This window comes from Nipponia nippon, unplaced genomic scaffold (assembly GCF_047370975.1).
Source record: "Nipponia nippon isolate SJK-2023a ecotype South Korea unplaced genomic scaffold, ASM4737097v1 scaffold_21, whole genome shotgun sequence".
In the NCBI taxonomy this organism is placed as follows: domain Eukaryota; kingdom Metazoa; phylum Chordata; class Aves; order Pelecaniformes; family Threskiornithidae; genus Nipponia; species Nipponia nippon.
The window spans coordinates 2,087,426-2,101,577 of record NW_028262338.1 but is presented as its reverse complement, the minus strand read 5'-3'; the positions used below and the strand labels follow the sequence as shown (position 1 = coordinate 2,101,577).

The 14,152-nt window shown below is 40.2% G+C and overlaps 1 long non-coding RNA gene across 3 annotated transcripts in view; it reads left to right on the top strand.

Annotated features, from left to right (window-relative positions):
• Window positions 1-14,152, top strand: part of LOC148055523 (uncharacterized) — a 23,522-nt gene extending 9,370 nt beyond the window's left edge. For 2 of the 3 annotated variants that reach the window (XR_015705298.1, XR_015705297.1), the window contains 4 exons: window positions 1,378-1,500; window positions 5,459-5,568; window positions 9,691-9,813; window positions 13,854-14,152. This is a non-coding gene — a long non-coding RNA (uncharacterized LOC148055523). Of the gene's footprint in view, window positions 1-860; window positions 966-1,377; window positions 1,501-5,458; window positions 5,569-9,690; window positions 9,814-13,853 lie in introns of all 3 variants that reach the window. The other variant, XR_015705299.1, reaches the window with a different exon arrangement.

Genomic DNA, 14,152 nt, shown 5'->3' with positions numbered 1-14,152 from the left:
GACGTAGGTAGTGCTGGTCCTGCTTTTGTGCCAGGGATTGGACTGGATGCTAATGGCAGCAGCATTGATCTGGAGTCTTCTATAAGAATCCGGAACTGAGAGGCCCGAGATGTATACAGTTTTTTCTAAAGTTGTAGCAGTTTCTAAAATTATGGCAGTGGAATGGGAGACTCTGGCACCAGCAGCTCTAATCTAGATTCTGTGAGACTGAGACTAGTGGTGCCAAATGATTACAAACCCTTTTGCCCATTGCGCTGGTTAGAAAGGAAAATCAAGATAAAAAGATTTTATTGATTTACTATTTGAGGACTAATTATTAAAATGGCTTTTGATTAATGAGTTGTGAGTCAAGCTGGTTTGGCAAATAGCATTTTGATAAGGTATTTGTAAGACAGATAGTCTTCAGATGGTGAGATGAACGTATAACACTGTAACCTTAATGATGACGTTAATGCAGAAATGATGTAAATGTGCATGAGCAATGACTGTATGAAGTCACTGGGGTACATCAGGACGAATTGAGTACAGACAAACTCTAATCAGCATCAGCTGAGCACAGAATCATTGAAAACTGAACCTGGAAGAAGTCTCAGCTGATCACTTAATCCATCTCCTTCTTCCACAACAGAATCAGATCTGCTTATGACATTCTTGGCATGTGTGGAACCGTTGTTTCTCTTCCATTTTGTAGCAGACTTTTATCTGCTACAGGACTGTTACTGCACCGATCCTGACTCTGTCAGGACTGTTACTGCATCTCTCCATGGTCATCTTTCTTTTGAGCACCTCCTGTTCTCAGTCTCTTGATTCAGGTCATGTTTTCCAGACTTCTAGCCATTGTTGTTATTCTTGCTGCTTAGCCTGTCAGCCTTTCTTGAGGAGCAGTACCCAAGACTGGACGTGCCTCTGCACTGAAGCGTTACTAATACTGAATACAGCGAAAGGACCTGCAAGATGTCTTGCAGGTAACTCTTCTGTTAATATATCTGTGTAGTGTTTTCTCTTTGCTCAGGACAATAACCCCTGTTCAGCTTGTGATCTATCAGAACATTCAGATCTTTTTTTTTTTTTTCCAGACTGCTTTCTGCCAAGCTGATATCCGTCCTGTATTTGTGCACTTTACTCCTGCCTAAGTTAAAATGCTACACTTTTTACAGTTTACAATTTTTAGTCCTATATTTATAGACAACTTGTCCAAGCTGTCAAAAGTTTTTAATACTTCTATCCCCCATGTATTTGTAGCCACTCTTCGCAGATGTAATCTTGGCAAATGTAATAAACACACAGTCCATTCCCTCATCCAGGCTATCAATAAAATATTGAATGGAACTTATGAACAGCTGAGTAACCATTCAATTTGTCCTTTAAATTCCACAGTGAACCCTTGGAAGCTACTCTGAGTGCAGATTCCAACCAGATTTGTGTCATGACTTTGGCCAGGGCATTCTTGCCCTCACGAATGTCGTGTGGGACAACGTCAGGAGACTCAGTGACATTGAGGTATGTGGTGTCTGCTGCTTCTTCCCTATCCACAAACTCTCATTCATTGGAGAGGGAAATTAAACTGAGTCAGCTTGTTTTGTTCATGAGGAATTAATGTTGACAAGTACTCATCTCCTTATCAGTTTCTGCACACTTAGAAATCATTCAGATTATTCCGGTGTTTTTCTTTTCCTGGGCGCTAAGTCTTTTGGTATCTTAGTTATTCTATTTGACTTGTAGAAGATGACTGCTAGTGGTTCCAGTTATTTGGAAGTGTAAGAAGTTTGGGGACAATGGTGAAGGCAACAGATACAAACCTTTCAGCAGGAGAAACCCTGTGCCGAATGTGAAATTCCTGTGATAAAGCAGAAAGACACAAAAGGTTCTCAGGAGAGTGGTGGAAGGAACGTTTTCACAAAAAGACATTATTTTATTTCAGTCTGAGAAATTATGATGCAAATCAGCTTAATTTAAAAAAGAAATTTCAGGCTAGCTTGAGAGAATTCTTAACAGTTTGAACTACAAGTCTGAACAGTCTTGTAGAAAGATGGTCAGGGTTATGTAAAAGAAGAAGTTGGGAAACCTTAATTTTGGGCTGCACTGACTTCTTTGCCTATAATAGATTGGTAGTGAACATCTAAGAAAATAGAAATAGAGATTAGACTAAATTTCATAACCTTTTAACCCAGAAAGCCTGGATCTCCTCAGTGAAGTGTTTTCTGAACTCTAATATATGCTCACTGTTGACACGGGCTTATTCACAGAACAGAATGACCTTTGCACAGCTCAACGAGAAGTGTGTGTGTGATAAGTTTCAGTATCTCCTGTTCAGTGCGCCCACGTGACTGTAAGTTTGACCTTACCAAAACAAGGTGTTATGCTTCGTCTTGTAGCACTTCTGCTGGGGTGTTTGATACTGTGTGTATAGGAAGTGTATGTATATTTATATGAACACTCCAGTATATGAGTCAAGGAAGAAAGAATATCCATTGCACTGGTATGAACCATGTGCTGTTTTTCAGAAACTTTGATTTTGCCTGAATTCAGGCAATTCTAAAGGGCAAAAAAATACCACCCAACAAACTCTTATTTATGCTGTGCATTAACAAGCCTCTGGGTCAGTACCATTTCCACTGTGCGTTTTGTTATGTAGAGTTGTCATCATGGTCGTGCCTTGAACTGTTTGGAAGATGGAACTGCTGGCAGAGGAGGGAAATCAAAAGTGTCATGAAACTCTCAAAACAGAGGCAGATGTATTCCATGCTGGCTGCAGGAATTTTGAAGTGTGTGTGGGGCCCCTGTTATGACTCTTCTTTTGTCCCTTTTTTCACCATCTTCTGCAATACAGATCCCCTTCTAGTTCCTGGTCCTTTAAGCTTAAGGAGCTGTAGAAGTACTCTAGAAGTCATTCGTGTGTGGAAAAGTGTTCTTGCTTTCTGGCATCCTTTGGTTTTGCATGTACCCTCCACAGGCAGGTACTCACTGCAAGGTCAGACATGGTCTTGGTGACTAAGCAGAGACACACATGAATGTGGGGTGCAAGGCAATGCAGTACAGATTTTATAACACAGAGGTGAATCATTTCTTAATAGTGAGGACTTTTGAGTATTAACTCTAGGTGACTTCCACTACAAGGCAGCTGTTAACATATTACTGTGAATTGGTTTGGAAAAAAAAAAGATTAAAATTGCATAAGTAGATAAATTTTAAAGAGACAGAAATAATAATGACATTAAAATTGGCTGAAAGAACTGAGCTACAGTAACAATGGAACGTTTTAAAAATAAATGGGTAGCTAGGAAAGGGTGTAGGGAGACATGCTGCTTGGAGATCACAGAGGCACCTAAGCTTGACAGTTTCTATGACTGCATGAAACAGGGAAACACAGCCAAGCCCCCGCTCTCTCCCAGCATATTATACTGCACAGCAATCAGGTTTAGTAACACACTGCTGAGAAAAAGACTCCCACTATTTAGTATTCATTATAGATGGCATTTTTCAGGTTGCAGCGCAGCAGCGTAAACAAGCCACACTGGAGGAAGAGTGGAGAACAGCATTTCTCCAAGCTCTGATTTATTTATTACTGATATTCACTAACTACACAAACCTATGGTAGCACCAATTTTAGGAAGGGAAAGTAACTCTCAAACCACCACCATTTTCCAGTATTCTTGCGGGAAGCCAACACAACAGGAGGCAAAACACAATTTCTGCAGTAGGACAGGCGTGTGGCTCCCTTGTGCGGCTGAAACATCTGGTAGATTTGTCTCTGTGAGTCGTCGTGGATCTGCAGGCCTGCCTGGGTTCTGCCAGCTGCCTGCTTTCTATTCCATTTACACTGCATTTTGTAAAGTTTGTCTGTGCGAGGAGGAAGCCTGTCCCCACGGACAGGGTGCTGCTGTGCTGGGACACCTGCATCTGTGGGCAGAAAGCTGCCTGGACAGACCAGTATCCTAAGTACCCTGAGGCTGACCAACCGCTGTCACATCCAAGTGTGGGATGACACCAGCCAGTGACATAGCAACCAGAGAGCTGTCCTGCCTGCATGCTTGCCCTTGCAGAGAAAGGTGCATGGCGCACGCTGCATCCCATGGGAGCTGGTCCCTCTTTTTTTGGTGCGAGATCGTTTCTTCCGGGTGAGCCAGATGCCAGCCACCCAGAAAAGCAACACAGCTTTTCTATCACCCATGAATCATTAATTCCTGTAAGCCACAAGGGTACTGAGCACTGCAGCAGAGGTGGGAGCCATGGTGTAGGGAAAATGCACGTGGGTTTTCACCCCAGTTTCCCCACAACCTTCCCAAAGCCTACCTAGCAGAAGAAAGGCCATGTATGACAGCTCTGCTCCATGCACACCACCTATGTGAGTATAGAGAGCCTGTAATAATGGAGGTTCTTACCGGCTTCCCTCTCTGAATGAGTGAGTTCACGTCATTCTGCTGACACAGGTGCATTCCTGCTTTTGAACGTGAATCCTCCTTTGGGAGTTGCTTCTCCACATTCCGTACCTTTACCTGGCCCTGATAGAGCCTCCTCGCAGGCCCTTGTGAAAGCTTGGTGCGAGAGGTTCCTCTGCCCGCCTCACCCAGCATCCAGGTCCCTGCTCCCTGCAGTGCTGTGGCAGAGTCCTCCCCATCCTTCCCCTTCCAGCTGGAGGTGTTAGATGTCCTCTTTCTTCCAAAGCCTCCCTTCCTTGAAAACACCTTGGTGGATACCAGTCTTTTTTTTTGGAGGGATTCATGACAGTATCTTAGGAGTATTTGATTTTCCCCCACAACTACCTCACAGTAATACCTAACTTAAAAATGGGACCTACTCAAAAGTGCGGGAGCTTCTTAAACGGAAATTGAAAGCAGCTGCTATAAGGATGCAGAAGATGAGAAACTAGATAAAAACACCCTATCTGAAGCTCTAAGTGAAATAATTCTACAAGGGGCCGAAAAGGCAATATTCTAACAGCGGAGTGGAAGAAAGCATTCAAAATCAGGGATTTCTGAGCAAATAAAGAAACTATTTAAAAAAAAAAAAAAAGGCATTAACTGTGAAGCTAAATCCGTAGGGCAGGCATGGGAAAATTTTGAGGTGCAAACTCACTAAAGGAATAATAAAAATACTAGTAAAAATATTTTCAAAATTGCCAGAACCCTGTACTTTTCCAGAGGTTTGGTCAACAGATGACCAGTCTCTAAAAGGATTACTGTATGAGAGGAAAACTGCTGTTGAAAAGTAAACTGAAGCTTTGTGTTGGTGCTCACTATGGTTGAGGTTGGTTATTCTCCCATGAGAGCCAAACTTATGGGGACAAATGTAAGGAACTGTCTCAAATTAAATGACATTAAAATGCATTTTAGGACTAATTGATAAGATGGAGAGTCAGAAATTGCTAAGACCATATGGTAATCACTCAAGAGCTATGGAGGAAAACAAATATGCAATTATGGAGCTACTACAGTGTGTAACCTGTCACTTATATCAGTTTCCCTGCAGGAGGGATGGAAGATGGTAAATGTGACAACAATCCCTGAGAAGGTCCCCAGGAGCGAAGCGGAGAACTGTGGACTGTCACTCTGGAGTCTGTACTGAGCAGTAAGTAGAAATTATAAGAATAAAATGATTAAATGGATAAAACCCAACATATTAGGGAAAGTTTTTTCTAGTGAGAAACCACATTTCACAGATTTGTTGGAGCTCTTGAAAGGGTCCTGAAGATGCAACGAAGATGACCTAGTCATAACAACATAAGAAATGCTCTAGTGGGTCAGACCAGTGGTCCATCTCCCTTCACTGTCTGCCTATTGTTGCTGTGACCATGATTTTATAAGTCCCACTCGTATCCCTCTTGCCACCTTCTCTCCAAACTGAGAAGCCCCTTTAGTGTCTCTTCCCAAGCAACAACTAGAAAGCAATTTCATCTGGTTGATGGTTCTTTACAAAACTTGTAATTAAGCTGTAAAATCCCTTGCCATAGGATATTATGGATGCTCAAAGTTTACTTGTGCTCCGGGGGTAACAGGAAAAGTTAATGGAGAGAAGTTAAAGCATAACGTGTTAAGTAGTAAAACCAAGGATTGTGGCTCAAAAAGTTCCAAGACTCATATTGTTGGAAAACAGAATAATAGTCCAAGAAAGAATCGCTGCATGCCTGGTGTGTTCTTAAACTCCTTCCCCAGGCATCTGTATTGAAAACCAGATGCTGCAGTAGAGGAACCTTCGATCTGACCCAGTGCAGCCTTTCTTGTGCTTTGTTATGTTCTGTCAAAAGAAAATGAAACATAGATATGGATGTAAACACTTCTGATGGTAACGGTGAACACTGAACAGTGAATGCTGAACTCATCTCCCCACTATACAAGCAAACAATGAATTTTTGTTTGAATGCTAATGAAGATCTCACCACGATGCTGCTAGGTCTAATCTAGCAATATAAAGAGAAAAGCTACATGGTGAAAATAAAGAAAGGATCTTTATAAAGGGATGAAGATGTATTGCAAATGTTGATGTCATTAACCGCTCACAGGTCAAAAATATACTTGAAGCTACTGATGTAATTTGAAGTAGGTAAACAAGTATTAAGAAGAACGTTTTCTTACAATTAGTGCATCTGCTATGATCTGAAAAGGAGAAAGTTATATTTCTTTTATCCTTTTAACTCCAAGTGATCCAGGGTTTGTAGTCAAAAAGCAGATCTTTCTACAGCCATCTAATCTATTCTAGATCTCTTTTGGGTTTTGGATCAGAGCTGAGGCAAGCTTCTTTTACAAATTTGTGCTGCAGTCTACTAAAAGAGTTGTTCCTTGCCAGGAGAATATTACATACAGTTCTGAGAAAAATTAACAGAGTCAGCTTGTTTGAGAGCTAACTGATGCTTACTCACAACACTGATAAGCCTGACATTTACTGAGAAGTGCCACAATTCTCAGTCCAATGAAAAATCCCAAGAGGATGTTTTTTTTCAGTGATGCTTCACATTCTATTGACTCAGGATAAGCTGGAGTCTTCTAAAGTATTTTACTAAAAAAAAAAATAATGTGGAGCCCAACTCCTCTGCTTGAGTTACGTACAGATGTACTAGCCTTCCTTGGCACATTTGTTAATGATCGTGGTATGCTTAATGATGGTGTACAAGTTGTCAGTGCCTTATGTGTCATATTTCATTCCTGTAGTGTATTAAAAGCACTTATGCAAGAGTTCTTGGTGCCTTGATTGCAATTACAAAAATTGTACTTGGAATAATGCCACTTAGCACCTCCACGTAAAAGCCAAAGCTTGTAGTGAAATACCTGTTTGTGATATTAGGCAGTGTTCTGGCTGTTAGTGCAGTCTTTGCATGTTGGTCTCTGCTTTGGCTTTCTGTAGCATCCACAATATCTGGCCATGCAGGATTCTTCTGGAACAGGTCCTGCCTCAGGAAGACCATCAGAAGGCTTTTGAATGTTTGAGTAGATTATGTCAAGCAGTTCCCTTTTGATCATTATTATAAAGACCTGTCCAAATAATTCTAAAATATTAGTGATGCAAAATTTTCATTACAGACACTGTGATACAGCTCCTACCATATTGTGCTCCTTATCTAGGAATTCCATTATTCTGCTTTTAATTATCATTTTGACCAACTTCCAATGTACAAAGCTGTTTCTCTGGTGCTTTACAATAGACAAGTAATCCAAATAGTGGCTAAGAATTTTCTGACAAAATTGTTTTTCAGGGAAAAAAAATTCTTATTTATCAAAACTTGAACTTTTCACAGGAACATAGGTTCCAGATGTCAAGAGTTGCAAAATCCATCACTTCAGGTGGTAGTTTGTTCCCAAATTTAATCATCACTGCTGTTAAAAAATGTGAGTTTCATTTCTGGTTTGAATCACTTTCATTTTTCAGCCCTTAGTCTTTCTTCTGTCTCTGCTAGATTAAAAAGTGTTGGTTGATATTTTCCCCTTGTGAAAGTATTTATTGAATCACCCCACAATTGAGCTGTTTAAGTTTGCTGGTTAGATGTTCTTCTCTTCTCATGTACTTTTTATGGCTCTTTTCTGCCCCCAGTCTAATCTTTCAACCGCTTTAAATGTGAACATCAGAATTAGATATACTAGTGGTTCCAATGATGCTGTACCCAGAGGTTGAACGGATTCCTTATTTCTAATCACTTCTCCCATTTTATCACACTTTTACCTTGAGTGTTTGTGGTGAGCTCCTTGCCCATTAAGACCTCCTAAGTCATAACCGTTGCACTCCAAGATAGAGTTTTCTGTTCTGTAAGAGCAGCCCATATTCTCTGTTGGCTCATTGACTGCATCTTCTTGAACTTACTCCTCTTGTACCTTGCATAATATTAAGTAGAGAGCAGCTTCTCTCCTTGGATGTTCAGGATCTAATAGTTCTGAAAAGCAGTCATACTGTGTTTCTATAAATTGGTTCTCTAACCTTTTTTTTCCTTTGTGCCATTATATCGATTTATTTATGAATAATAGAGGTCCCCATGTTTAGTATTTCACCTCTCAACATTAAACACTCAGTCTTCTTTCTCTGGTGACTGATGTGATAACTCTACTCATATATTTACATTCTTACTGCCAGGCAGTTTCAGTGTATAGTCTTTTCCAGTAAGAATTTTAGTCTGACTAGATTCCTTAAAACATTTTCTTTGACATAAGAAAAATTCTTTTGCCTTTATGACTTATACTCTCTTTTCTGTAGTTTATGGCCACATACTATGGTATACTGTTGGTTTTGTCACTGGGGTTTACTATTTTCTACTGTGTCAAGGTCTGATTTTATTACCTGTTTTTTACTTAATCTAGCTTTTTTTTAAAATTTAAAAAAAAAAAACATTTTTACCTACATGCATTTATAGTTCTTAATTTGGGGGGCACCTTTGTTTAGCTTCTTAGTCAAATGTCATTTTGATATGACAAAATTTTACCTATGAACTGTTCCTCTCTCTGTACTAAGCTTTTTCTCTGAACTAGCTGGATACACAAAGTATTTTTATTTTACCAACCCTTAACAATCTGTTTGCCTTAGCAGATGATAGATTTCCCCCAGCTCCCACTTAATTAAATACATCATATATGTTTTCCATGTGAAAAGTCTGATTTCACTTTTGACTTTTGATCGAGACCATCACCTCTGGGTAGCGTCTTCTTCCCCTCTGCCTAATTGGAGTTGTATTGTAGAACTGGAAGGATGTCAGAGAAACTGTCAACAGTACCCTGGGGCTAAGTCTTCTAGCCAGCAGTATAACTTCGCCTTCCAGGATCCTTCGCTTGCATTTCCCTTTAAAATTTGTGACATGCAGTAGGACCTCGTGCTCCTTCCCAGCACTTTCTAGCATCCACCTAGGTGCCTCATAAAAGACCCCTTCGTATTCTGCCTACAAGTCAGCAAATCTCTGTAATCATATGCGCGGCTGCTGGTATGCCCCTGGTATTTAAATTCCCATCAGCATAGTAGACTGAAAGTTCTCAACTGACAACGTATTTTCAGATATAGCCGTCCTGGAGCTGTCAGCTTGCTTTTCCTCAGCTGGAAGGCAGCTTCCTGCTATCTTAATACTACGCTGTGCTATGCTATGCTAAACTATCCATTGTGAGAGGAGGCTGAGCCTCCTCGAAGGTGAGAGGAGAGCAAGCAGTCTGAACTTGGCCTAGTCCCTCATGCCCTTTTACACTGGTTTTGTGCCTTATATTCGTTCTCTCTTTGTTCCTCCAGATTAGAAGCTCTGGCCTCAAACCGCTCTGGGTATGTGCTGAGAGCGCCATGTGGGCAATGAAGACAGTAGCTGAAACAATTACTGAAGTATTAGTGACTACCCTGGAAGCACTTGGAAGGCAGGTAAGATCACTGAGCACTATAGAAAAGCAAACACAGTTTACTTTTTTGAAAAAGAGAAATCGGGAAATTTGAGACTACTCTTCCCAGAAGTAAGTCTGAAAAAATATTACGTGATCAATTTAAAGCAAATAGAAGATAAAAAGAAAAAAAAAAAGACATAGATTTACCAACAATAAATCATGCGATCTTATTCTAATTCCCTTCTTTGAGAAAATAATGTCTAGTAGATGAAGAGGAGGCAGCAGATGGGACATATTTTGCTTTAGGAAAGCTTTTGAAACTGTTCCACATGATTCTCTCAGAAGCAGACTAAAGAAATATGGTCTATATCAGTGTGCCCAGTATTTCTGGCTGGGTGAGACACTTACCTTGTTTCTGTATGAGGGAGTGACCATATGTTGCAGCCCTTCCTCTAATGCATAACTGTATTGTGCAAGGATAGAAAAGCCAGTGCTTCCTGGGGCAACGAGATTTATTGCATATGTGCAGACAGATCCACATACTGCCATCATCAGAGGCACTAAGTGGGCTCCCAGAAAAGATGGCCTGCAGTGTACTCAAAATAGTCCGTCCAGCGGGCAGCCCTCCTCCCTGTGGACCCTAGTCTGGATCCAGAAAGGAGCGAGGGAGACCACAGCCAAATTCATTGTCCTGGCAGGCCATGGGTTGCTCATAGCTTGAGGTTCATCATTTAGAAGGTACATGATATTACTGTAATGTGGGTGGCAATGGTGCACTGTCAGCCTGGGAGATTATTTTGACTGGAGTCCTGCTGGCATATGTCCTGGGCCCAGTTCTATTCAGTTTTTTAATTAATGACTTGTATGATTTAACAAAGAACTCCCTCATAAAATTTGTGGATAAACCAAGAAGCACTTTGAAGGACAGGATCAGACTTCTAATGATCTTGAGAAACTGGAGAAAGTGATCCAGAAATCAACAGTATGAAACAAAAAGAAACAAGTGCTGTGTGCCACATTTATGAAAGAGGAAACAAATACCAAAATATAAAAAGAGGTATAACTGACTGCCTGACACATGCCGGGAAAATAGATGGGAATTAGAGAAAATAAAAAGTTAAACATGAGTGAGCAATCATGAAAGTCTCATACTGGGAGGTGTTAATGAAATGTATTATTAAAACATGGGAGGAAATCTCATTTCCTGCAGTGCTGTTGAGGCCTTTGCTGGACTTTTGTGTCTACACTTAGTGCGAGAGGGAACTGGTGTTGTGAATGATGTGGGTACTGACAACAGAGGAATGAGTAGGAAAGAAATTTTGAAAGTGGAATCACAGTGTTATAAATTGTCACAGTACCAGACAAGCAGATTCTCAGCCGTTGGTGAGGTAATTTTTACAAGAGAGATAAGCTATATAAATCAATGTGAAACTAGACTGCAAGGTTTTAACATTCAAAAGCAATGAGGTATTTTTATAGTTGACAGTTGTGGAAACTCACCAAATAAGCAACAGCACATGGTTCAGGATCACAACTCCTCTTCAAGAGAAATAAGAAAATTCTTGTAATTTAGAAAAATGGAAGGAACTGAAATCAATAACATTGAGGAAGGAAATAGCAAAGAACGGTCTCAGCAATTAAAGTCCCAGCTAAGCAGGCCCCGTGAAAAATGGGCAACTAGATCAATAAAAAATTCAGAAATATATCTATACAAATGCTGCAACTCTGAAACCTAAAAGAGGTGAACTAGAATGTCTGATTTTAAAGGAAGTTATTGACATAATAAATGCCTCAGAAACTTGGCAGAAGGATAGGAAACTGTAATAATAGGGAGAAATTATAGAGGAAGGCTGGAAAGGGGTACATTAGTGGTGAAGCAGTGGAGAGTATGAGGAATTGTCCCTAAATGAAGTTTCAGCAGAGGACATTTTGGAACAAATCAATAAAACGAACAGTAAGAAAGCACCAAGATAAGATGATACTCAATCAAGAGTTCTGAAAGACCTCAAACACTAGATTAAGAGAAAGCTAAATGTAGCATGAAAAGTGTCATTTAAGTTGACCACACTGCAAGAAGGATGGAAAGTGGCAAATGTATCTTCAGCCTTGAGAAAAAGGACTCCAGGACAAATGTGGAAAACCACAGATCAGTAAATCTCACTTCCAAACTGAATAAGTGGGTAAAAACTACAATAATAAAGAAGGGAACCAGTAGACGATTTCATAAATGTGATTTATTTGGAAAAAGTCATTACAGTTCTTGCAGAAGGAGACCATGTCTCATAAATCTATTTGAACTCTTTGAAGATGTCAACAAGCTTGTAGGTAAGGTTGATCTAGTTGATAAAGTGTGTATGGACTTCCAAACAAATGTCAATAAGTCTTTCTGCAAAGACTCTTAAAGTAGTTAAGCTGAGATAATAAGATGTCCTCTTGTAAGTAAATAAGATGGAGACAAAATGGCACAAAAAGTGGGAGAAAAGATCAGTTTTCACAGTGAAAGGAGCTCTATAGCTTAGTCATGCAACTATTTGATTTAGGACCTGTGCTTTTCAATATCCGTATAAATGATTTGGAAAGGGGGGTGAATATTGCAGTGACAAGGTTTGTGGATGACACAAAATTAGCTGAGATAGTAAAATCTGACCCTGAGAAGAGAGGCAGATGGTTCTCATGGCGGTGAGTGACTGTGTCAGAAATGGCATGTGAAAGTCAACGCTAATAAATGCAAAGTAGTTTCTCTGCGAATATACATATTCAAATATATATTATACTTTTTCAACTACAGATTGAACATTATGTTATTATCACTCAGAAACAGAGTTGCTGTAGGATAACTCTATGAAAACATTGATGCAGTGACCACAGAAATAAAAAATTCAAACTGAATGAGAGAACTTTTTAGGAAAGGAAAAAGGGAAAAGAAAAACATGATTATGTGATTATGTCACTGTATCAATGTTTGGCAAACCCACGTATTGATTAATATGTGCAGTTCTGTTCATCCTGTCTCATAAAGAATAAAATAGAACTAAAAAGGATGGGTGGGAGTTATTTAGCTCAGAGATTTAGACACCTAAATTTAGGTTTCTACCTGTAAGTGTCAATCTATGAGGCAGATATCTAAACTCCAACACTAAATCAAAGCTTTTTAATCTGAATTCCACCCACAAAAAATGGATGAGGACAGAATGCTTTTCATATCAGGACAGAGAAAATAGTCAGGCATGAGACAGAGATCTTGAGATCTCTTAGCTAGCTAGGAAACAATGAAGAGGGGATGGCTATTATTTTTAAGAAGAGGAGAAGTTAAGGATACTCCATGAAATTATTAGGCATCAGGTCTAAACCAGAAAGTCATACATTCTCATATAACATATTATTAAATTGTAGAACTTATTGCCAGAGGCTGTTGTGTAGGTCAAAAGTATAAATGAATTAAGAATTTCTGGAAGGCTGATGGGAAGCCAGTTTCCTGCCAAACAGTATTATGAAGGCTCATTCAACTGTCAAAAGCCAGGTAGAAGTACATGGGAAGGACTCTGAGGCAGCTAAGTAGGACAATAAAGGCAATTTCTAGGCCAGAACAGAGATCCTGAGTGAGAACCTGGTGTGCATCCCACCAATAGCTGTTTTTGTGGTCAGTGGGACACCATGAAGAGAGAACCACCACTGGGATCTCAGGATTAGAAAGTGTGGTATATTCCAACATAGACTTTGGGGGAAGGAGAAGGAAAGGGAGGGAAATAAATCCTATGCAGAAATTTTAGGAAATGAGGGGGACTGATGACAGCCATAAAACAATAGCCATTAGCACAGGTAATGTCCAGAACATGGAAACAACAAGCAGTGTTCGTAGCTCATGATCTTCAGCACCTCAGAGTTGATCGAAGAAAATCCTAGCAGCCACTAGCGGTACAGCTGTTCCCAGGGCTTGCGGCTGGTTACGCTCCTGCCTGGGGCTTGAAATGTAGGTACTACAATTCACTTGCTAAGTGTAGTCTTTACTAGAGCAATGCTGTAGTGGGTTTTGAAATTGCTAACAACGACATTCAGCCCAGCTTATCTCGCTCTGTCCAGGCTCCCTGGGTTTCACTGACCAGCGGTGTTTCAGTCGTTACTGAGGTTGCAGATGGGATCCTGAATACAATCAATAATGACCCAAACATGGTCAGTTTGGATGGATTGTCTCAGAGGAGTAGCTAACAAGATATGCAGGGCTGTGGACGGTAATGCTGGAGAACATCTCCGGCTCTCCGATATGGGGCAGAACTGAATTCTGAATGTGGCTACCACTGTAGGTAAGTTTAGTTTAGTATAAAGCTGTGTATAGTGGTCCCAAACTTTCCTCTTTCAATCCTGCTTTCATTTTCCATTTT